Below are 26,851 nucleotides of genomic sequence, written 5' to 3'. Positions count from 1 at the left end.
TTGTCAGATTGAGCCTCTGGAACAGCTTTTTTTTGTAACCTACATGCAGCACAATAACATGTCAGGCATCAAAGCAATCCCACTGGCTATCCAAGGAAACGCATTTCACTTCAAATCAGCCTGCACACAAACATTTTTACAAACCCTTCAATTTGACTCCCTTTGAAAAATATATCGTCGTGTTTGACAAATAAACCCACATGGGTAAAAAAAGGTGCACCCGTCCCCCTCTGTGCGAGAGCATTGACTGTGGCGATTGCCAATTTGCATGAGTGACTTGAGGTGTCTAAACAGTGAGGAAATAGAGCGCTGCCTATTATAGCGTGCTATTGATACCCCTGCCTTGTGTTGCCTCCTCTGAGCGCAAAGAAACGCCTTTCATCTTTTGTCAGGGCGCACAATGCTGCTTGTATTGTGGTGGATATTTTTTTTTTTGCAAGCAGGAAAGCTGAAATGATGAGATGTTCCAATGTGCCATTGTATGTTTTTCCATCACGTTTCCATATGTAGCAGACAAATGACTACACAGGCCTTCACCGCTGCAAGAGGCCGTTCTCTGGGCGCCGCAATTTCCCTTTTTTACATATTCGGGAAACGCACGCTGAATGATGCAAGAATGAATGATAATGCTCTTGCCTCGGGGCAGTGTGCTCTGCAGTATCATGGAGCACATCCCAGAGTATTCAGCTGCTTCAACTGGGGGAAACAAAAAGAGGTCGCAGCCAAAGAAAGGAGCGTCCAACTGCCTTTCACCACCTCCCAGTAAATGACAGTTGAGACCTTGCCCATGGAAAATGCAGGTAGACAGAGAATATAGAGGCAGAGGAGGATGGGGTCTCAGGTGTGCCACACTCACACTGCCCATTCATCTACACTTGGTTTTGATTTCTCTTTTCTTGCACAAGCATTATGGCTGTAAAAGATAACGCAATAATAACGTGTTATATAATGCCACTAATGTCTTTAACGCATAAACGCAACAGCATGTGAGACTACAAAATCTAAAGAATCCAGTGGTACCAACCATGTCATACTAGCTTGTCGGGAAGGAGGCTAAATAACGCTCCAAACTTTCAACTCAAGATATGTTCTACTAATACTTCCATGTCGATAAGAGTATTAAATACTTGAGAAATCTTTCTTTAAGGTCCATTTTGAACAAATACAAAATGTGCTATTAATTTGTAATTAATTGGCGATTAATCGCGATTAACTATCGACAATCATGCAATCAATTATTATTATATTGTGCTATTAAATATTTTTATTTCATTTTCAATTGGCAGCCCTAATATGCATACATGCAAACTAAAGTTGCATACCGCAGCTTGAATTTCTCGACACTGAGGAACATATGGAAAATTTACTAGAACATGTGTGAGCCACAAATTAGTTGATTTTTGTTTAAAATAAAATGTTGAATTGACATATTTAAAAGGAAAATAATAATATATAACATATTTGTTATTTTGTTATATTGTTATTTTGGCATTTCTCCCCGTTATGATGACATTGTATGAACAAAAGTAATTGCTGAGATTAGGGAACATTAGGGAAAACAAATGAAAGAGAGCGCACCAAAGTGCTTGTGATAATCCTTCATTGCACAGAAAAACTGTACACGCACAGCTAAGGCAATTGGGTAAGTCCAAGTTACACCACTTTACAACAAACATTTCTAATAATTCCAGAGCGTTGTAAGGACCAAAAATCATAAGTTATTGAAAAAAAGATAGATGTAATCATTTCTAAAATTCACTACGTCAATGTTTTCACACAACAAAATATCCTGCTTCCATCCATATTTGTTGCCGTTTAGCCTTTCAAATACAACATTTTCATATTCAATGTCTAAACCATATTTATAAGCACAACATTATGCCTGCATCCTATTATGAGATGAGGAGACTGCCATCATATCATCTGGGGGGCCATCTGAATATGGGGCAGAAGTATGTGAGCAGGGCTGGGTATCGGTACTCGAGGTATCGACTGAAATAACCTGGTACCGCTTAGTATCGAAACTTCTCCAGTCAAACAATACCTGCCATGGATCATTTTTATGACCAGATCTAGAAAAAAAAATGACTATTTGGAGCACGAGCGAGGGGGGAGCATGAGCAGAAGGATTTTGGATGGCGCGCAGAGTGGATATTTAAAAAAAGTTATCTCCCGCTCCATCCCGCTCCAATTTTGCTCAGCCCGACCATAATGTATCTGTGTATTGCGTCTGGCGGCTGCGTAGGATTGTTTCAGACTCATGTCATCCAAACATTTCCCATAACTCCAGAGCATCCTAAAGCCCAAAAGATAGATATAATCAACCTGCATCGTCATTTTTGAATGATACGCAGCCCTATTAGGTAGCACTATTACCACTTGCCTTTGTATTCTATTCCTAATATGTTTGGCTATCCTGAAGAATTGTTAAAAACATGTATGATTGTATGGCTTCTCATGCATCTTTCCTGACTTTCTAGTGGTCACGCCATTCCCGAGTCTCAGCAATAATCTTGATGACTACAACAAAAATAAGACACAGGTCTCATGAAACCAGAATTTCTCTTTGAGTCTAACAAAATTAACACAATTTCTAAAGAATGAGCAAAATCGATATCAAAGCCTACCATGTAGACACGGGATTGGGCCAATTGAAAGCAACCTTGGAACTCCATTGTTTGAATAATGCACTACTTGACCGACCTCATCATATCGCTGCACTATGACCCTGTACATCAAGGTGGTGATAGGTGAAGTGGAGGCTGTTAGCAGCCTCTCCTCCTCCACCCGTCACCCAATCGCTCATAAACCCCTTCCTCCAGTTTGTAACTGGAAATAGCTGTCTGCATGTTGACCTTGCCATGCTCCATTGATTTGGGTACTCGGAGCTCAGGTTGTCTGCATTTATTAAGACGGGAAGCGGATTGGGGGGGTCGGTTTGAGTTGACGGGTCTGACACCAGACACCAGGTACCTTCCCCCGATGCTCTCAGGTCTTCTGACACAAGTCTAATGGGCTCTGACAGGCTCTCTGAATGGAAAATGTTAATGACCGAGTATGTTAGCGAGATGTTACTAGCGCTAGCTGATATTATCAAAGGGTTTGGGGGGAGGGCTGGGTGGGATTCTAGAAGGGGACTGGATATCCAAGGTCCACGATCGCTCAGGATGTGAGAGATGAAGGTGAACAAAGGGAAACACAATACGATGTGAGAGAAGAAAGGAGAAAATGTGTGTGTATTTGCTGCAGGCATAATAATATGCAATTATGGACTTTCAATTGGTGCGTTTAGTCCATTTTTTATGGATTTTAATGTGTAGCAGTAATCACTACATATTCCATTCAGCAAAAACGGGCTGACTTTGGAAACAAGACTAACAATTTTTTGTAAGTTTTGTTATTTTGGGTGGTAGAAAGAATTTTTTTAGCTGCATTTTTTAACAGTTTTACGCCATTCATCATGAAACTGCTGATCTATTTGGCCATTTAATCTGACTTCCCTACGTGACAACATTCAACCTTGAACTCATAATGTTAAAAGCGCTACCTTAATGAAACCAAAAAAAAGTAATCACAAAATGAGATGACTCTTTGAAAGAGAGTGGCAGTGAGACCAAATACCAACAAGCATTTCCCCCTGGTTTTATGAGAATAGAATAAGCTGATTTACTTTGGGATTTATCCTTGCTTCCCACCTCCCACTTCATTTAGTCCTGTGCATAATTTCAAGAATTTCCAAAAATGACAAAATTACCTCTATGCAGGAAGAAAGGGAGGAAATGGCTCGAGTGTCTTATTCATGTGCGGCATCATTTCGGTAAAATGGAATTTTGTTCAAATTCGCAGTGAGGACTCTGAAATTGCACTTGCTCTTGGGCTTCTAATCAGAAGGGACACTTGAAAGCAGCACAGGCACTGCACTCTCCAGCCCACAAGTGACCTTAAAAGAGCTAACTCCAATCACTGCAACAGAATTAGCCTCCATATTCAGTACATTCAGGTCCATTTAAATATAAAAGGCAGCTTCCTGCCGAGCAAGTAAGGAGAAAGAGTTATTATTTTGTTCCGATGTGGACGCAGTGAGGAGTCCACTCTGTTGCAAAGAAAGAATGTTTGAATCAAAAGCAGTGAGATGACATTTACAGTAAGTTCAGCAGCATGTATAGATTTACATTGCTATACTGCACCAAAAAGACTTACAGAGATGGTTGGGGTACCGAGACTGCAGTTTATGTTTACTACCAACAGTCCAACAGGATGGAGACTGCTGTTACTGTCTTGTGTCCTACTAACATTGTTTTTTAACCATGACCACAATTTTTCCCTAACATTAAAGGCCTTTACACAACAGGGGCGTAACGTATAAACGACACAAAAATGCAAAATACTTGCCTACGAATATTATATGTCATGGGCTTTTATTGTGAAAGGTAAGAATGGAAGGAGTGGATCTGGTCTGCGATGCCTTTGTCAAGGCTCAAAGGAGTAGAACAATTTTCAATCTTGGTTCAGACTACGGAGCCTCTGTGTTGTTTCAAAAATACATTTATGGAGCAACTCAACCCGTTCCGAACAACGTGACAATCGGTTGATATCAGAAAATTCGCCCTTGTTATGGAAAAAAAAGTTCAATGCTTTTCCGCTGCGTTATAATCATGTTCTGTGTTAAAGTACTCATAACAAAAACAACAGTTAGAAAAAATATATTGTGAATTAATCGCACTGAAAAAAACTGCTGGCTGTGTGTAAAGGCCTTAAGCATGTAGGGTTGGGCGATTGGACCAATATATCAGCTATCTTCAATTGGCTGAGCACATCACTATTTTTTGTGGGTAATTTTTTAGGTGATGTTTGTCATTTTATTTTTGCTAATTTAACGAGAGCCGCTCATCAACTGCTCAGAGGGCAGAGAGAGATACAGCGGGGAGAAATACCTTGAAAAGCCAGCATATTTTCACATCTAATTCGGTGAAATGAGGGTTTATTTCAACCAAACCGGAGTTGGTGATTGTTTGAAAGACTAGTTTGGTGAGTTTTATTTTGTTTCTGTCGAATTTGAATGTGAAGGTGTGTTTTGCGATGTTCCACCACTAGAATAGATGATCTCCCAGTTGAAACTATGCCGCGGGGAAGGGGGATGCGCCAGTTGGAAAATTTTAACATATCGCCCAACCATATAAGCAAGTAGCTTCATTAACCCCAACCGTGATCTTTTCCTGAACTAAACCAACCTTAGATCACTTAGATCTGGTGGCATCAGTTTTATAACAATCATATGCAGTCTTAACAGTTTTGGAAGCACTGACAACATGTCCGGCTTATAGGGACATAAGATCATAAACCACGTTTATGTGTTTTTTTGGAATGCCATCACAAACAACTCAGCATTTGTTGTTTGTTGTTTAGTTTTGAGGATTTTTTTTTGTTTTGTCGGTCATAAAAGTGATTTTGTAAAGGCACTGAAGGCAACCAGACCAGGTGTTGCTCCATGTGGACCATTTTCATTTGCAGTATCCAAATCAATTTAAGAATAAGGTAAAGGAATCCCCACCCCACCCCCTCCACCTTCGATAGCCTACCAATACTAGAAGCTAACATCTTAAAATCGGAATATATGCTTTTACGCAAGTCTACACAGTGAATAGCAATACTAGATTTTGTTCGTGGGGCTTTTGGTGTAACCCAAACTCTATAATTATATAAATTATATTTATATTGTAATTTCAGGCACTTAAGCAAAGGATTCACTCCTCCATGTTCTAAAGCTAGCTTCTATACTTGAAAAAGACTAATATTATGGTTCAAATTAGGACAAAATTTTGACAGTCAATTCGTGCTCCCCGGGCACATCCCGTCTTCCTCGATGGCACCCTGGGTTGATTCAATTACATGAATTGGAATTGAACAAATGAGCTTTTCTAAAAAATTTAAAAAGCCTGCTTATCAAAAAGCCCGTTTGTTCAGAAATGTTATGTCTATGTTGGGTACAATCGTATGACTGTAATGTTTGGAAAGGATTGGTAGAGAAAGGTGAATGCTGTACTGCTCATGAGGAGGTAAAGTAATCATCTGTTGTGATCTCTCTTTCTCTCTCGTCTCTGTTACTTTTGTGGCTTTTCTTTTTTTGTGTCTGAATCTGGTTCCAAAAGATTACCGCTTGCTAATCCCAAACAGTAAATCTTGAGCAGTATCCTTTCACATGTTCTATGCTGTTATCTGGTTATGAATCAGGCAAAGGCACCAGTTGATTCGCACACCGCCTGATTTGGCCTTTTTGGCTCAGCTGCACATCGGGCATCTGCAGACACCGATGCCAAATCTGAAAATAAGATTGTACTGAATTGGGTTTTTTTCACAGAAACTTATTTCAATTTAAAGTTACTGTGAAGAACTTTTAACAGGTTATGAAACAGTATCAATGTGATGCTAATGCCTCTATATGACCTACATAAGAGACCATTAGCGAGAAGACTGGTTATTTCTATATAGTTATTCTTAATGCTTGTCATCTGTGCCACCGCGTCCAATTCTGGCGAAATCAGACGAAATCATCCAGGTTCACCAGAAATTCCTTCAGCTCAAACCACGGACAGACCAAGATCCAGCTTTGCTGCCGCGCTCTACCGGCAGTTGGCGCACTGGCGGGAGGAGGAGAGCTCCGGCAGGAGGTGGAGAGCTCCGCGTCCGGCAGCAGTGGCTCCTCCCCCGGCCAGGGTGCCAACACCGACACTATGCTGCTGGAGGCCGTATTACTAGGCCCACTGGAGGGAAGGGAGGCACGGGAGAACCAGAACCAGGACTGAGCAGGGCAGACTGTCAGACCCTGCTGCAGTAAAATGAGAGGTTTTCTAAAGGGACTCTGGTCTCTACAGTTTCTAGAATAAAAGTTAAAGAATAAAGCACTGCTGCAATACATCAGCTGCTGGAATGAATGAATTGATGCAGAGTCAAAAATGATGCAGAGTAAAAAATGTAAAAATCTTTTTTGGAAGAAAAACTGTTTTTGAGAAAAGTGTGCATCCAATCATACACAAGAGTTGCCTGATTCCATGCACTCAAGCTATTTCAGCCATTGAGTGTCCTTTTATCCCTCTACCTCCTAATAGCTAAGCTCTATTGATTTTCCCTTCAAACATCTGTCCTATTAGTATGCTCTCATCAAATCTCTGATGAGGCCTATTCCCAAGATGAGACGGAGTAAACCATGCAGCCATAACAACGGAACCCCATCAATATATAACCCTGAGAAGGTACCTACAGTACAAGTAGATGGAAAAAGATGGAGGAAGTAAACAGGGACCAATGGCTAAAAATGGAAAGAACCATTAAATGAAGGAGTTTAAATCATAACCAATGTTACTTCTAAATGCAATCAGTCTTCATTTGTCTAGGGCTCGGACCGAAGCAGGGTGGGCCCCATATTGCCAAGGTAACTAATTTCTATTAGCTTCAAACAGCTGAGAGAGGACGCACCAAGAGGGGGGTGAGATGGAGGGGGTGGAGGTAAGTAATTGTTGATCACAATAGTACAGCCAAGGCTTGGACAGCTTCTGTAATTGGGCCAGGCATACATTTCTCAAAGGTAAAAACAAAGTGCCTTTTGTTCTTTTGGTTACGTCCTGTGTTTCCATTATTCATAATACAATCTAATGACAACGGTAAGACGGTGGAAATGGCTATTTTTTTTTCAACAATTATAAAAATCCTTTCTAAGGTTTGATAGCGTACATGACCATGACCAATTACATGTAGGTTTTTAGTCATCATTCAAAAACTGACATGTGAAATTCATGGAATAATAACTGCGAATATGCCCCAGCCTGAATGCTTGAGAGCTTTGGGCAATTGTGCTTTAATGGCTATTTTTCTAAAAAAGGTACATGTGGACTGGACAATAGGTTGGATAACAGAGTCGGGGAAGAAATTAAAAGTTCTAACAATTCAACCTTTTTAAGCACTTTTCTCATGTCCTCTTAGCAGTCAATTTGTGGGGTTTTGTGGTGTCACCACTTTAGAAAGTGCTTTACTTTAATAGTTTTAATTAGGGCTGTCAAAGTTAACACAATAACGCAAATTAATTTTAACGCAACTCATTTATTTAACACATTAACGCAACTTGCAATTTCTGGCTGCAGCGGGCTCAGTGAAGCTAGAGTGAAGATACTGGCATTATATGAAACTAGAACACCTAAGGAATCCATCGGTACCAACCATAGTCCATAGTAGCTTGTCGTGAAGGAGGTTAAATAACGCTCCAAACTTGCACTAAATTTTGGCGAAGAAAAACTGGCATGGTCATTTTCAAATGGTTCCCTTGACCTCTGACCTTCAGATATGTGAATGAAAATGGGTTCTATGGGTACCCACGAGTCTCCCCTTTACAGACATGCTCACTTTATGATAATCACATGCAGTTTGGGGGCAAGTCATAATCAAGTCAGCACACTGACAGCTGTTGTTGCCTGTTGGGCTGCAGTTTGCCATGTTATGATTTGAGCATATTTTTTATGCTAAATGCAGTACCTGTGAGGGTTTCTGGGCAATATTTGTCATTGTTTTGTGTTGTTAATTGATTGCCAATAATTAATATATACATACATTTGCATAAAGCAGCATATTTGCCCACTCCCATGTTCATAAGAGTATTAAATACTTGACAAATCTCACTTTAAGGTACATTTTGAACAGATAACAAAATATGTGATTAATGGTGATTAATTATGGACAATCATGCAATTAATTGCGATTAAATATTTGAATCGATTGACAGCCCTAGTTTTAATATTCAATACATCCCCTCTCCTCCCCTAGATAAGAGTATGGAAGAGCTCATGTTGAAAGGACCATAATGTCACCAACCCGAGGAGACAATTATCCTCGTCTTCCCCAGGTCAGACTCAGCTAACCAAAGTTCCACCTCTAACCCGGTCTTGTCCTACATGTGAACATGACTCTGCTCACTCAGTTAACTGCAGGTTGAAAATGTCACCCAAAGCTATCCGGCAGAACAGGAGGGGAAAGAGCGAGCACAGAAAATTAGGTCTATATCTGGGTTTATTGGTGAAAGAGAAGGTTAGTGAGTGTTTGATTCCATTTAAAAGGCCGTAGTAGCGATGCTGGTGATGGAAGGTAAAGTGGGATCCCTGTTAAAAGGGGGGAGGAGGAGGGGACGTGAGGGGAGAGGCATGAATCATATAGAAAACGTGTGTGTGTGTGTGTGTGTGTGTGTGTGTGTGTGTGTGTGTGTGTGTGTGTGTTGGAACCTCTCAAACAGCTGTGCAGCGCCTCATAAACGCACCATGGAGACAGGTGCTCCCTAACATGGAAATACAGCCGCCATGCCAAAAAGGGAGAGGCCCCCATTTCATGCGGCGCTGTGGGACGGGGCGGAGGCGGTTCACGGTTCATCTCCGCTGACCCCTTCTGTCCTTCAGGAAGATTAGCCAGAGCACATCAACTTGGAGCCAAAATGGAGGGCGGATGTCTGGGTTCATCCCTTTTTCTGACGTTTAGTTAGGGGCGGGGGGGGGCGAGTTGACATGTAATCAACGCTAAAAACACAGCGGAGGGAAGCAATACAAGAAGTACTGATGCGTAAAACCGGCCCGCACACTGAATGCTTGAAGCCTTCAGCATTCTCAACAGGTCTTCAATCAAATTGATGCAATTGCCCTTTTTACAAACACAGTTTGTGACGGGCCCCCGACCCCATGCCCCCCCACCCCAACCACCACCCTTGCTTAAAAGGAAGTCTGATTTCAATATGAAAGTGAGCTTTTGCACATAATCAAGCAGAGAGGGGACTCAGGATTGGACACACACGAGCGGTTGAGATGCAGTGGGGGTTTTTTTCAAGCTCCTTCACTTTTTTTTTTCTTGCCTCGGCTGCCTGTTTTCCATATAGTGCACGATGGGAATTGAGATAATAAGGTTTCGATGCAGTGTCAGCTGGGCAGAAACATACATGCTATAACTAATGTGAATCCAGCACCCTACAAAAGGACAACAGGTTTCAGATATTCAGAGAAGATTAACACGATTTGATATGAAATGTAATACCGGCACCATGTCTGAGCTATCTGAAGCCTACTGCGGGTTTGAACACATTGTAATGCTGTTTGATTTTTTGTCGTCAGCCGCCATCCTGTAAGACAATGTCTCACTCTGGAGTTTTGTATTTAGGGACTGCAGCGGTTCAAATGTGCAACAAGGGAAAGGGAGAAAGTATTGAGTTCCTTTTGTGTCTTTATTATCCAATCAAACAGAATACAAAACGTTCCACACTGTAATCAAATTTGTTTTATTGCAAGCAAAATAAAATTGTGATTAAAAATGTATTAACGCAAATCCAAAAGTCTCGTTTGCAAATCCACAACTTTTGTTTGCCAATCTAAAAGTTTGCCGTTGAGTTGAATCTCGTGGGCGGGAACTACGCTGAAAGACACGTCTCTATTGGCCGGTCTCGATCAGAGTGACAGCTTGGTGACATCCGCTGATAGTAAACGCACAGCACATCGCAAATATAACAAATTATTATTAGATTGAACACAAATAGCATCCTGGGCACGTAACATACCCATGACGTTAGCGAAAGACTAGCTAATTGAGTTAAATTAGCAGCTACAGGCTGACAAAAGGTCATTTGTATTTTTCTTTTAACCTATTACAATATCACAGATCGTTAAACAAGAGCGATCTACATGCATCAGTTCAAACATAACAGTCATTACTAAGATGGAAGTTTTGTTTAATTAAATTAAGCTCATTCATTTTCTGTCTTCTCCGGTCCCACTCTGTCTGTCTGTACATGGACTTCAAAACTCCCTCTCTCTCGTTTACTGACAGTGGATGTTGCCAAGCAGTCACGCGGATTGAGACCTGCCAATAGAGACGTGTCTTACATCTAACAGCGTAGGTCCAGCCCACAAAATTCAGCTCAACAGCAAACAAAACTTTTGGATCCACAAACAAAACTTTTGGATTCGCAAACAATTTTTGAATTCACAAACAATACCTTTGGATCCACAAACAAAACTTTTGGATTCACAAACAAAACGTGTGGATTAGCAAACAAAACTTCTGGATTAAAAAAAAAAACTTTTGGGTTCAAAAACAAAACTTTTGGATTCACAAACAAGATTTTTGAATTCACAAACAAAACGTGTGGATTTGCAAACAAAACCTCTGGATTCAAAAACAATACTTTTGGATTCACAAACAAAACTTTTGAATTCACAAAAAAAACATTTGGATTGACAAACAAAACGTGTGGATTTGCAAACAAAACCTCTTGATTCGGACACAAAACTTCTGGATTCAAAAACAATACTTTTGGATTGACAAAAAAAAAAATTTGATTCACAAACAAAACTTTTGGATCTACAAACACAACTTTTGGATTCACAAACAAACTTTTGGGTTAAAAAACAAAGCTTTTGGATTCACAAACAAGATTTTTGAATTCACAAAAAAAACATTTGGATTCACAAACAAAATGTGTGGATTTGCAAACAAAACCTCTTGATTCGGACACAAAACTTCTGGATTCAAAAACAATACTTTTGGATTCACAAACAAAACTTTTGAATTCACAAAAAAAACATTTGGATTGACAAACAAAACATGTGGATTTGCAAACAAAACCTCTTGATTCGGACACAAAACTTCTGGATTCAAAAACAATACTTTTGGATTGACAAAAAAAAAAATTTGAATCACAAACACAACTTTTGGATTCACAAACAAACTTTTGGGTTAAAAAACAAAGCTTTTGGATTCACAAACAAGATTTTTGAATTCACAAAAAAAAAATTGCATTCACAAACAAAACGTGTGGATTTGCAAACAAAACGTGTGGATTCAAAAACAAAACCTCTGGATTCAAAAACAATACTTTTGCATTCACAAACAAAACTTTTGAATTCACAAAAAAAATCATTTGGATTCACAAACAAAACATGTGGATTCACAATGAAAACTTTTGAATTCACAAACATTTTTTGATTGCATGCCGATGGCTTTGCTCTCAAACCTATTCTGTCTGCCCGCATGATAAAGACATAAAAGTAAATCCACAAGAAAGTTGAAATACTTGCAAAAAATCAAAGACTTCCATGTGAACCCTCCCTCCTTCTCTGTGAAAACACCGAAGCCTCTTAGCTTATTTGGACGGGTGACAGAAGACGGAGGTCACGCAGCGGTGGAGTCAGAGGAAGGCTTTTAGAACTCCCCCTGGCATCACCCTGCTGGGTTAGGAGGTTAGCAGGTTGGTACATGACATACATATCCTGCCAACTGATGCTATTTCTGTCCGGGCACCTGCTCGGAAGCTGGTCGGAGTGGCAAACAAGTGCAGACTCTGTCCTCCAACACTTCAGAGCACCTGCACTCTTCCGACGTGACAGCGGCTGGCTTGCTATACAGTGACTTTTGAATACAAGAGTGTTGACGCGCCCTCTGCTTGTCCTGCTATATTCAGTTGGAGTTGGAGTTCCTGACCATACACTTCAGTTGAAACTACGGCTTTTAGGGCTGTCAAAGTAAACACAATAATAACACAAATTCGTTTTAACGCCACTAATTTCTTTAACGCATTAATGCAATTTGTGATTTTTAGGAAACCTAGAAAACCTAGGGAATCCATTGGTACAAACCATGTAATAGCTTGTAGCAAATAAAGCTAAATAACGCTCCAAACTTACGCTAAATTTTGGTGAGGAAAAACTGGCATGATCATTTTCAAAGGGGTCCCTTGACCTCTGACCTCCAGATATGTGAATGAAAATGGGTTCTATGGGTACCCACGAGTCTCCCCTTTACAGACATGCCCACTTTATGATAATCACATGCAGTTTTGGGGCAGGTCATAGTCAAGTCAGCACACTGACACACTGACAGCTGTTGTTGCCTGTTGGGCTGCAGTTTGCCATGTTATGATTTGAGCATATTTTAATGCTAAATTCAGTGCATGTGAGGGTTTCTGGGCAATATTTGTCATTGTTTTGTGTTGTTAATTAATTTCCAATAATAATTATATACGTACATTTGAATAAAGCAAGCATATTTGCCCACTCCCATGTTGATAAGAGTATTAAATACATGACAAATCTCGCTTTAAGCACATTTTGAACAGATAAAATAAAGGTGCAATTAATTTGAAATTAATTTGATATTAACTATGGACAATCATGCAATTAATCGCAATGAAATATTTGAATCGACTGACAGTCCTAATGTCTTGACAGCACAATGACGATTCCCAATATGTTTAATAGTCTGCAGTAATTTAAGTGGCAATAATACAATTTTTACTGTCTTTTAACACAAAATGACCATAACAGAGTACAATATTAGGGTCTGATTGATCGATACCAATGACTATATAAATACTTTTCCAGCTGCAGAGATTTCTGGCCTTCAAAACTTACGTTTTGGCACCATGCTGCCTTTGGAGCAAAAATGGCACTCTGAGGCCAAAAAAAAGAATCACAAATCAATGTTGTTATTCTAGCAGCTTTTCGGTTAGCACCCAGCACTAATCAGCTAGTGGATTCATTCTTGTATAATGAAGACAGTCACTTTCCAGTTTCATTCTAATTGTCCTATTAGACAAAGATGAAGGTTTGAAATGATCAAAGTTTACTCAATACACCTTTAGTGGTGTAAGAATGCGGAATAATTGGTAACAAAAGCACATTTCATCAAATGAAATGAGATTCCTGTCTTTGTTAATATGTTTCGTATTGTTGTCAGGCAAAAAGACCGCCGTTACACTTTGTTGTGATAATGCGGGATGAAATATTGTCCATCTAATTTTATGGTTTTTGAACTACTTTTTAAATTGGAACTGATTTAGCCGCTAATTGGCTGGGAATCTGTGTGAAAAATGAGAACTACTTCTGTATTAGAGGGATCTGAGGCTTGAAAGTCTGAAAAATATTCACCTGAAAAACAGTGTAATGAGCTATGAAATGTTTATATGCTGTTTACTCACTTCTACTTAAGTCCTAACAGCACAGGAAGCTCTCCCCCACTAGGCCATAGCAGTGGTGCCATAAGGATGTCCTAATGGCGACTGACTGACGTCTTCACCATGTCACATAAACCTTCATTACCAGCCCCAGTCTACATCCTGACGGCTGCTCGGCGGGTCAAAGCCATTACAACAAAGCATTGCCAAAGACAATAGCGTGTGTGTAGAGGTAGGTTTGGCTAAAACCACTCCTCTATTGGATTAGGAAGCCGATGGGAGGGAAAGGCGATACCCCGTAATGATGTGTCGCGGCTGCCTGAGAAGGCACGGTCTGTGATGAATCGGAAGGTTTGGCCTCATAAATTATAATTATTTTGTGCCAGCACGGTTTGAGCGAGCCACTTAGCATCGCAGCATCTATCAGTCCACCCATATGGCACAGAGATTAACGCTGGACAATTTTTTTTTCCTCCTCAGAAAGATGTCATTAGGGAGAGGGAAGAAAACACAGTGCTGTGGTTAAAGGGAGCAGGGAGGCTATAGTGCTCGTATAAATCATACGGACTTTAAAATTGTCTTTGAAATGGAAGCATTTCCTTCAGATCTACCTCACACAACATAGTTGGGCCTCCCCTGCAACTTATTCACACTCTGACCTGAGACATCCAGGATTGGGGGATCCCCCTTAAAATTACCTTCTTTTCCTCAGCTCATGCTGGCTTTCACATAGAGAACTGATCACTGAGACAAGCAGGACCTGAGTGTGAAGCCTGAAGCAGCGAGGACAGCTAAGATTACTGAAGTCACTTCTGAGTTGGGGTGTAAGAAAATATGAGTATCATGATATGATGTTCAGCGATACTGTGACTGATTCTCCAAAACACTGTATTGATTGTTAATTAACCCCTAAAAATCTGATCCCGGCCCGCTGTTCTGTGTTTCAGAGGTTGTATTGGGCTCGGTTTTATAGCTACAGTGAAAGTACTCGAAAAACCTAAGAAATCCATTGGTACCAACTATCTCATGCTGGCTTGTCGCGAAGGAGGCCAAACAGCGCTCCAAATTAATGCTAAATTTTGGTGCAGAAAAACTGGCATATCCATTTTCAAAGGGGTCCCTTGACCTCGGACCTCAATATACGGTATGCTAATGAAAATGGGTTCTATGGGTACCCACGAGTCTCCCCTTTGCCCCTAAACCGTCCTAGATTTGTATAAATTGGGTATGTCTGGAAAGCTGAGACTGTTGTGGATCCTATTAGCCAAATTATATTCATATGTAATGATGTTAGTCCCCATATTAGAAATTTCCCTTTTTTTTACTCAGACTGTATACACATGGTGGTGTGTAGTCGTACGATGACAGTTTTCCTGAAATTAGGTTTGCGATATATATATATATCTATATATATCTATATATAGATATATATATCTATCTATATAGATATAGATATCTATATATATCTATATATAGATATCTATATCTATATCTATATCTATATATCTATATATAGATATATATAGATCTATATATCTATATCTATATATATAGATATCTATATCTATATAGATATAGATATCTATATATAGATATATAGATATATAAATTGAATTGTTACCCCTGTATCGTGATACGTATTGTATCGCCAGATTCTTGCCAATACACAGCCCTACTTCTGAGCTGCTCTGAGAGGAAACAATACTGGTTTTGATTAGACATGCTGGCAGTATGTTTTTTAGCATCTTCTCCTTTAACAATTGTTTCTAGTTTGTCACTATAGTTAATTTTTTAGCATTTGTGAAGTTGCTTTGATTAAATAAAAATTGTTTGTCAAAGTGTATTGAGATCCTGGTCTACGCAGCCCAACTAAAGGAAAACTACAGTAGACAGGAAACAGTTTTATTCTGGAAATATCATTAAGACTACAATTCCATGTGATTGTCATGACTTTCTGTATATGTGGCTCACTCTGAATTGTTTTCATATGTGGTTTAAATTCCAATCTATTACAAAAGGGTCTGGCTGCTCCCCCTAATATAGCATCAAAAATGAAAAACCCAGATACGATGCTTATGAAATCCCACTTGAGCAGAGTGGCACATGCTCAGACAGGCTTCTGGAGCCAGCACTTGTACTAGGTTTCGTAATTTCCAATTAGCGTGCAATCCCATGTCCTAATTGGATCTCGGCTAAACTCGTTTGCCAATTCATGTGGCGAGTCGTGCCTTATCTAAAAATAACCATTCTGGACTTCTATGAAAAGAGAGTCAACATGTTGTTGTCAGGCCTGGTCGCATTGGTTGAGATAAAACCTTAAATGTCTGCAGTAGAAAGGTCACAGAGACACAAAAAGAAGAAGGAGAGAGAAGCAAACAGAGCTTCAGAGAAGACGACAGGGAGATAGACCAAGAGACTAACGAAGAAAAGGAAGGAAACCTCAGAGGTCGATGGCTTATGGTCTAAACCAAGGAAAACGCTGCTTCCTGTCTCAGCCTGGCGCCTGTCCAGAAGCTCATCCACAGCTTCCCTGATGTTTTTATGTGACCAGACAGCAGACCGCAGGGCACAAGTTGCTGTGATAGCAGGTTCCTAACAACTCTTTGGTGGTTTTTCCAGAGAGAGGACCTGTTGTGTGACGCACAGAAGGAGCTTTGGCCTCGGGACAAGGTGGCTGTGGAGTTTTTTCTCTGCACTAAGAGAGTGATTTGAAACCTTGCAATTTTTGGAATCAGCTTTTATGGTGTACAGAAAGGTCACAGTTTAAAAAAAACTCCAAACAAGTGCTGGCAATAGCTCATGGCTGGCTGGGCAAATAGAAGGTTGTTTCTATATTTTGATTAACGTCATACAAGTCATTTACCCGAATAATTTCATTGCTGTACAGTGCAGATGTCTACCTGCAGTGAAAAAGATTGTTTATGAAATATTAATGCCAGTGCCCAGTGGCACTTTGTGTGTATAAAAACCCCTGCCAGCACAGGCTAAATATTGACAACACAAAGAAGCTATTCTGGTCTACAAAGGCAAGTAGAAGTGGTAGCATGAGAGAGTTCTAATTTCTTGGCACACAAGAGGATAGTCATCATTCAGTTGTATTGATAAAATACATTTTCAACAACATATTTGTCAAGAAATAGCATGTATTAACTTTAAAAATCACAAACTCTCAGTCAAGGTGTCGTTTGCTGTGAAAACAACGGTGTAAAAAAGTTAGCTTTAGAGCTGTTAGCAGGCATATTTCTTCACTTTGAACAGAGCTATTATCCCTTTGCTTGTCTTTATCAATAAATATTGAAGCAGCCGATATTTTTGTTATTGTCAAGAAATCCTAAGAAAAGAGCTAGCAATGAGTTTGTACATTTCTAAATACTTCCGACTTCCCTATTGTGTCCGACACTCAACAAGCTCAAACCCCTTGCTTCCTATTGAAGATCTTTATTTTAATTTTTTAAAGGACCAGTGTGTAGCATTTAAGAGGATCTATTGGCAGAAATGGAATATACTATTAATACGTATGTTTTCTTTAGTGTATAAATCACCTGAAAGTGAGAATTGTGTTTTTGTTACCTAAGAATGAGCCGTTTATTTCTACATAGGGAACTTTTCCTGCTTGTGCCGGAGTCGATAATGTTAATAACCCCTGATGTCATTCCAGCAGCAAGGAATCCAGACATTGGAAACATCTGTTGGTCTTGAGGAGCTGCAGCATTTATTTCTGACCTACGCTAATCTTACAACAGCTCTGGATAACGCCATTTGCGTTTTTACGTCGGCCACCGTAGATTTTCTACATGCTTGGCACCAACAATCTACAACCTCACCACTAAATGCCTTCCGAGTGTTACACACTGGTCCTTTAAAAAAGCTAGTTAATTTCCTGAAAAAGGCTGCACACTGTCTTTTTAGTAAACATTATTCAAACAGGGATAAATAATGCATTTGTTGAGGACTATTTTCAGCAGCAGCTTTGGTGCTCTGGTGAGATTTTCCAGCACCAGAATATGTGGAATTGACTCAAAACTAGAGCAATGCCCGTTCGGGCCGATTGCTTGGATTCCAGTATTGCAAGCGTTGTCGGGGGGGGGGCATGCCTGTTCGAGCGTGTGGCGATTCGGAACACGTGCCCGCTGCGGACGACATGCTCGACTCAGAGCATGAGCCCTGAATCCCCACTGCTGCACAGAGCATTATTGCTTGTTTATTCAAACGTGTCACGTATATAAATTGCACCAACTTCGACACCGCACTCCCCAGCAATGGACCCGCCAAGTGTGAAGTAGATTGGATGAACGGTTCTCGAGATATGCGAAAGACACACACAGACAGACAGAGATTCCTTGCTTTATAGTTAGATAAACTATAGTTCCCACATTCATGGTGAAGAACATCTCAGCTTGGAAAAAAAATTAAATGAGTGCACTAGCCGAAATGTTCCTTTAAACTACACACTATTCATGACCTATGACCTTAAAAACAGAAAAAATTATGAATGTTTTGCAGTTCTAGTGAGGCGTGGTATTACCTTTAAGTGCCTAAGCAACTTATACTTGCAGTCTAAAAAAGGTCTACCATAATCCTACATATCCTTTGCTGTTCAAGGTGTGGGAATTCCGGGCCACACCGGGCTTAATGAGATGGCGGCGAAGTCCCTCTCCCCCAAAAAGACCAGTGTTCTTTTTACCAGCTGGAAACTGAAAGGAGAGATTTTTGGTTGGCAGAAATGCGCCTGAATTGTAGCCACCGATTAGAGATGGAATCCCTAGTTAACGAAGCTCGCTGAGGTTTTCCCCCTTAGTAATGGGCTTCTATAAAACAACCAGACAGTCCATGTATAATTCTGTCATGTGAGTATTGGTGCTAGGTAAAAAAAGGTAAACATGTTTTGTCCTGAAAAATCATGCAATGTATGGCGAGGTTTCTCTCTACATCAGGACACACCAGCTGCGAGTCCTTGATGTGGAGAGGAATAATCAAACTGCTGTATCAGATTCCATCGGGATATGAAATTAACATTACAAACAGTACATCCACAACACCTCCTCCCTATGCAGCCTCTCTGTAGAGTTGGAAGAAAAAATAAGAACAGGCAAAGAAAAGAAACTAATTTTTCACCTTTGGGCTGAATGCTAATTCTAATGATCTAACTAGTATCTGATTTGGAAGTGCATGCTGAAAGTGAAGTGAATAAAGGGGGGAGCGCTAGATCACAGATGATGCGAGAATGACTCAGGGTGAGACGGAGACCCGATACGGACTCTAATTATCATAAGCCATATGCCCGCAGCCTGTGGAGTGGCTGCAAGGTAAATAAAGATGATGACAAACAACGGTGCGCATACCACCAAACACCGCCCCCTCGCTCCTCTCCTTTCTCATCAGAACAACGCGGGGCTGCCAGCCGAATTAGCATCAACTGGCTGATACATTTGTAATCTATTCTGAGCATGGCAAACAATACAAATTGGATTTCTAATTTATCCTGACTCAGTTATGCAAAGCAAGAGAGTTATGGAGTGTCGCCATAGTAACGGCTTTGATATATGGCAACTTTCATCACGGAGCTCAGAAATACCTTCATCTTCAGTCCTCAAACAGGAATTGGTATCAAAGTGTGTGATTTTTGCAAAATGAGTTTCACATATTTGAATTTCAACAAACCTCGCTGCTCCTCTTATCTCGACACGCCTGACGACACACACACATTTTATGCACTCCGGGTTTTTTGTCACGGCTAAAAATACTCGCGCCTACTCCCAGAAACACACAGAAAATGACCACCTCTAGAAGACAACAGGTGATTCTGAAAGAGAGTGTTTACACGCGCCCAAGGCATCGGCCATTGATTAGCCAGATTAATTACAGGATAGCCAGCAGACGCCACCCTTCTGCAGCCAGGAAATGAAAACAAAAATCTGCTCCTGAAGCAAATTCACAACAAAAAAACGAGAACAGAAAATCGATGGCGAGGCCTCACAAACGCAAGCAGAACCTGAGCCCTCACTGGCTCCGCTGAGCCATTTTCCTCCGTCCGAGATAACCTAGAGACACCAAACATGCTGATAAATGGGCCGTGAACTCCCATCCACTAAAATAACAACACTGCCTAATGTGTCCACTAGGATGCTTATCACAATGTAATCATTATTGTGTTTGCACTGAGATTACGATGTAGGTCAATGCTGTGTATATAGAGTATTATGCTCATTATTTAGCTTTGACTTGACATTGAAAGTGTTTAATGTGTTTTCCTATAGCATCGCTGCAGCACAATCAGTTGAACAATGTCTGCGGTGCAGGTTCAGACTAAATGTGACCAAATAAATCTCATCCGTGCTCAAGTGGCTCCCCAGTACGGTGTGAGTCAAACAATCCTATATTATAAATCAGTCTGGACAATGCGGCTACAGAGGTAATCTAATTTATCTTTCGCCCCATTGCTCTGTGCATTATCAGGAATGTTTTAGGCATGTCTCTGATTAGTGTGGCTTCAATTTCACTAAGGAAGTGGTAGAATATGTACTTTTCAAGGGTATCAAATTGGCTGTGATTGTACGTTCTTTCATCATATCAGAGTAAAAAGAAATCAGTTGATGATTAGCATAAACACACAGTAATAATGGCAGGAGGTAATGAGAGCAAACAGTAAGAGCGTGACTTTCATTATTACCGAAAACTTGTAACTGAGGCAGGAAGGTGGCATGATTGGTAGAGAGACCATTACTGGATTCAACTACCTGGTTTAAACTCTCCAAGTGTCCTCAAGCAAGAAACTGAATCACTACCTAACAGGTCACAATTGAACGTTCACTCAGGGGCTCCTGCCCCATTAGTTTCTATTGCTATGCCTGCTAACATTAAACATTTCTGAGCTGGTATAAAGCCCTGTATCCACCTGACTGTAATGTTTCCAGTTGGTTACTTTTTAAACCAAAGGCTGTAAAAGGATCTTAAATATGTACATGATGGTTAAATGTATGATATGACAGCATCCCCACAAGCTGATGATCCGTAGAAGACATGGAAAGGTTCAGCTATGTTCCTATATTACAGATAGTTAATTCTGGTATTATACCAGCCCGGTCTCACCAAATTACGTCCGAATGAGACAGTAATTTGTAAGTCATTTCATGTGCAATAACAATGCCTTTGTTGCTTTTGGCGTTGTCATGTGTACACCATGTAGTCTGTACTGACTGCAATGCAAAATCCATCTGCGTAAATATGCTACGCTCAGAGCTAGTGACGTAGAATAAAAAGTGAGAAAGACTCCTTATGGTGGACGGGAGAAGAGGTGAATGGATCCAACAAACACAGGACATTCAACCAAGAGACCAGTATTGGAGAGTAGTGTTTGGTGTCCCAAACTGTTGTTTTACTTAGTTTACATACCTATTTCAAGCCCGACCATGATGTTTTCCCTAAACCTAACTGCAGCCGTTACCGTAGTTTTGTTGCCCTAAACATGACCACACGCTTTTCACGGTAAGCCATTTCACGTTAAGCTTGTGGCGTATGAAATAACACGTGAATAGACTAAAATACATAATCATGCCACGCGGAAAAGTCGTGTAATTTCTACGCCTTCCCATGATATCGGGTTGATTATATAGTAGAGAATTACTGTAAACTGATGAAATTAAAATTCCATTTGTTTTAACATAACCCAAATTGTTTAAATGCTTACTATAGAAAAACATTCTTGGAAAGGTAACAAAGTGGTTCGATTTTATGTTTGTATTTTCAAATGTAGCGCTTTCTGCACCTTTTTATAAAGGTAGCGCCCTGTGTTCGTAAAACTTAATTCCCAGGTTGGCTTTAGTTAAACCCTTATTCCTGTTATTGCTTTATTTTAATAACCCATAATTATTTCCTCCCTATTTCTTATATGTGACTGCACTGTGGTTATGTTTATACCTAATAGAAATCACATAACAAATATGTCCCCAACAATTTACCCAATTTATTAAATAAAAGGGAATGATAACAAAAAAAAATTTAAAATAAAAAAGGTTCACAATACTCTCAATAATAGTATACCAAGAAAATAGTACTTAACCCAAGTCAATCTTCTATGTTCCTTTAACCTTCTGGGGTCACTAGCATATATGTCACCCTTTAATGTACTTGGTCTAGCCCAAAATAACATAAAGCAGTACCAAAGGATATGCAATGAACTCTTATGATTTCTTTTACTTTCACCAAAAACAACCTGGTGGGCCCACACACACACTCTCTCACACACACACACACACACAAGCCGGCAAACAGAAAAGGACCATTAATGAAAACAACCCCCGTTGCAGGCCTGGTCGATGCTTGGGAACGTGGTGGCCAAAACCAGTTGAGACCGTTTCGCTCTAACAGAGCCAAATAAAAGCTGAGTACTCACGTTAGCGTAGCAGAGTTAGTATCACAGAGTCCTAATGTTGCACCGCCAAGAGTAGTGCAAAAAGCTAGAGGCTGATAGCTGACCATGGCAGTCCGATGGGTGAAACCTTCTTTCTCCCGCGTTGCCAGAGGAGCTACCAGGCTTTCATCCAGGTCACCTGGAGCGCTATCTGGGCGGTCCAGTGTCCTTCGGCGGTAGTTAGCTTGGCTAGTTAGCTGGAAAGGCTAACGGCGCAATATCAGCTACTGCGTTGATAGCCACTTAACTACTCGCAACGTATACATTCGGCGTTTCACTGGCTTGCAGTCCTAGGCTCTAGTTTTTACAGCACTATAGCTTACAAACACACTTTAAACCATAAATCTCTAATTACTACATCTCTTTTCGTTCCACTCGCTTCTCTCCAACCTCTCCTTTGCGCCGCTCCCTCACTTCTCTTGCTCGACCACCCGCTCCTCGCTAGTCCCGCCCCACAGCCAATCACAACCAGGTAAAGTGACATGACACATAAACAACCAATTACATGTAATAAAATTAAACCATATAAGTTGTACTCAAAGTAAACCACATGCTCACCAAGTACACTGCAACCAACCTATTTAAAGTGACACAACATACTGTGTGTGTATATTTAACTGAACATGTAAATATTAACCAAAACATATTTATTCTGAGCAGAACCACCAGGAAACTGGTAGTAGACCAGGAAACCAGCCACAATGGCACTCAGGGGCAGAACAAATTGCCCTGGGGCTACACAAACATTGTGCTTCACTTTTATAGAAGAAAGGGGATTTGAGGGAGAGGAATAACTGAGGAGGTTGGCAACTGTGACATTATCTTGCACATGTTTGGCTGAGGCTCTAATGTAACCTGTAACACTACATAATAATATACAGTAGTTAGCTAATGACATGGCCCCTGCCTTTGGAGATAATACTGAAGGGTACTACTGTAGGTAGTACACTAGTTAGCTGGAAATGCAAATTTTTTAAAGGGGACATATCATGCTCATTTTCAGGTTCATACTTGCATTTTGGGTCTCTACTAGAACATGTTTTCATGCTTTAATGTTTTAAAAAAACTTTATTTTCCGCATACTGTCTGGTTGGATATAGCTGTATTTACCCTCTGTCTGAAACACTTTGTTTTAGTATATTTCAACGGATTTGCAACAGAATTGCATTGCTAGGCAACATCTTGGGTCCATGTTTACTTCCTGTCAGCTGATGTCATTCACATCCACTGTAACAGGAAATAAACTGGGACCCATTTAGAATGTTTACGTTTAAAGCTGTGAAATGGTCTAAATATTGTAGATTTGTGACATCACAAATGGACAGAAATCCTGACAGCTTGTTTCAAAATCTCAGTTTCTGAGTATTTCTCTGTGGATTAAGCGTTACGGTACTTCACAGTATTTATATAGAAGTTAAACCTGCTTTATGTTATAAAAGACATGAAAATGTCACTTTTTACAATATGGGACCTTTAAGCTAATGTTAGAGCAGATAAACAGTTTAATCCCTTGTACGTATACTTTTGTGTTTTTGGTTTTGGAAAGGTAATAAAAAAGACACCACCCTCTAAACTCAGATACAGAGTATTGCTTTTATTAGAGCCCCATGCACCAGCATGTTGAGACACAAAGCTTGACAGGCCTGCCATGCCTAAGTTATAGTTGCTAAGCTATGATATGAAAACATGAATATTCCAACAGGGTTCAGTAAGCAATCATATACCTACAAAGATTGTTATTAACCAGAAATGTGTTTTGCAGTGTGATTCCGATTAGGAACCTTAGGCTACATGTAGTAAACACACGAGTGAGGGACAAAAGGCACAATAGTAATCACTGGGATATCACTGCCAAAGGTTTGTGCAACCTTGAATTTTCCGCTTCACCAAACATCTGAAATTGTCCAAACCTTCACACCTGATTCAGGCAAGTCAAGCAATTTACTCAGCCCTGTTTTCCCCCGTTATCTCCTTTTCTCTGTCAACAAGACAGGATTAACAAAAAATAAAGTGTAACATGTGTAGCCTCTGACACTGCGTCGTGATTTTTTATCACTGAAAGAAATAAAAGAGACGTTGTCCAGTACCCGGCTTGTTTTCCTTTTTGGATGCACATTGGAATTTGGGGAGATATGGCATCCCATTTCACTCTATGATTTTCTGTTAGTGTCAGAAACACTAGTAGAAATGTGTCTGTCTTTTACCTTCCGTCTGTTATTGCTCCCACCTGTGGGACATACTGACATTGTGGCTCGTGGTTCAGTGGCTTTTAGTAGATTTTTCACCAGGCAGCTCCGCGGTAAGCCCACTGCTTCCATTCAGGCTTAGCTCACCACAGATTGCTACTGTATGGTACAATAAACTGCACTGCACTGGGATATCAAATACAAATCATATTTCTCTCTTACCACCTTCTGTCTTGGTACTCATTCCTCAACAATGACCCCCTGAAACCAGTTAAGATTCATAACTGACCACGACGTAGCTACCCTGCTGCCAAATCCCAGAGCAGGAGCTGTTTCTTATTCCCTCGCCGACCTAATCTCCGATCTCTCACATGTGACAGTGCCGAGACAAGAAGCAACAGACGGTTTGTGTTGGTAAAAACTCAAGAGCCAAAGAACAGTTTTTTTAAACGTGTTAATGTGTCGGTACAATGAAGCCAATAACTTCCTTGATGCAGCTCTAGAGGCCACAGGAAGTGTCTGGTTCCGAAAAAAAAGACATACTATGGAAGTGAAACCATTAGCCGTGAGAAATGAGAAATTAGTATCAATGACATGGCAAGTTCACTTCTCCTTGTGCTTTGTTTTTTGGCAGTGACTTTGGGAAATAAAAATATATAAAAGCCCATCCATGTTACATTAATACGTTATTAAAGCTAGGGTTGTAAATCCTCTTCAAAAAACTTTTTGTTATATTAGTGGAAATTTGCATTACATCCTGATGACAATCAATAAATCAAATGCTCTAACCAAGAAAAAAAAAATCTGATATCTGTGGCTGTCGAGAGACTGTAATAAACCCATCCAATCATTTTATTCGGGCTGAATGAAATGATTGGATGGCCTACCTGTCTGTCTGTTCACATACCTGACTGCATGCACTCATTGCGTGTCACCGGAGTCTTCAAAAAGTTGCTAGCTTGACAGCTGTGAGTACTAACAATAGCCATGTTTTAATAAATTTAATTTTGGTGGAGTGGCTTTGGAGTGAGGCCTGAAGGGACGGGCTGTCAGTGTTGCCGACTTTTGGAACTGGTGCTGCTACTTTCATTGGAAAACAGTTGGCAAGACTGGGCTGGGTTTTTCGGTTGGATCATTTTTTTTTTTTTTAAATATTACATACTCCTGCTAGTTTCTTATGATTACCATCCCTCACTTTAAGAGACAATTAAACATTAAAAAAAACATTTTACAAATTTGAATCCTGCAATCCTGTACTTGTTCAGTCTCTCTTGGTATATATAAAATACATGTAATGTATTTTTTTATATAACACTCCCTCCCATTTTCTCTTCCTGTAAAACATTTCAATTTGGGCTGTCAATCGATTAAAATATTTAATTGCGATAAATCACGATTGTCCACTGTTAATCATGATTAATCACACATTTTTTTTATCTGTTCGAAAAGTACCTTGCAAAGACATTTGCGAAGTATTTAATACTCTTATCAACATGGAAGTGGACAAATATGCTGCTTTATGCAAATATACCGTCATGTTTTTAGAATTTTGGCATCGACTTGGTAGCGGTTCTCGTGACATCCCTACTACGACTTGCCCAAAACTGCATGTGATTATCATAAAGTGGGCATGTCTGTAAAGGGGAGACTCCTGGGTACCCATAGAACCCATTTTCATTCACATACCTTGAGGTCAGAGGTCAAGGGACCCCTTTGAAAATGGCCATGACAGTTTTTCCTCCCCAAAATGTAGTGTAAGTTTGGAGCGTTATTTAGCCTCCTTGCCGAAAATTTGTGAAGAAATTAGTGGCATTAAAACAAATTTGCGTTAGCATGTTATTATCATGTTAAAAAATCGTATTTGACCGTTATCTAGTGAGTAGGTAGCAGAGCACTAAGTGTGTGTTTAAATGTCAGTTAGCAAAACCTTTGTTTACATAAAAAAAAAATGTGGTTGAGGTCGAACTGATTATTTTTTTCCTCATCATCCTCCTGATCTAACAAAGCAGGTGAAGGCCTACATTCCTATAGAGCTCCATGAGGCTCTGTGTTTTTTTTTAGCCACGCCCACTTTTGAGTGAAGTGAATTCCTCTCATAATCACGCCTCGCCCACATATTCACTCTACAATATATGTCACATTACTGAAGTAATTACAGACGGCTAAACTAGTTAAATCTGTTCAATCGAATACACGTCAGATGGACAACTGACAACCATGTCCAGTGTAGACATGAGCCTTAGAGGCTTGTAGACAAGCTTTGTATCTCTTCTATACGGCTGACAG

Source organism: Sebastes fasciatus, chromosome 21, assembly GCF_043250625.1.
Source record: "Sebastes fasciatus isolate fSebFas1 chromosome 21, fSebFas1.pri, whole genome shotgun sequence".
NCBI lineage: Eukaryota > Metazoa > Chordata > Actinopteri > Perciformes > Sebastidae > Sebastes > Sebastes fasciatus.
This window is presented reverse-complemented; position numbering follows the sequence as displayed.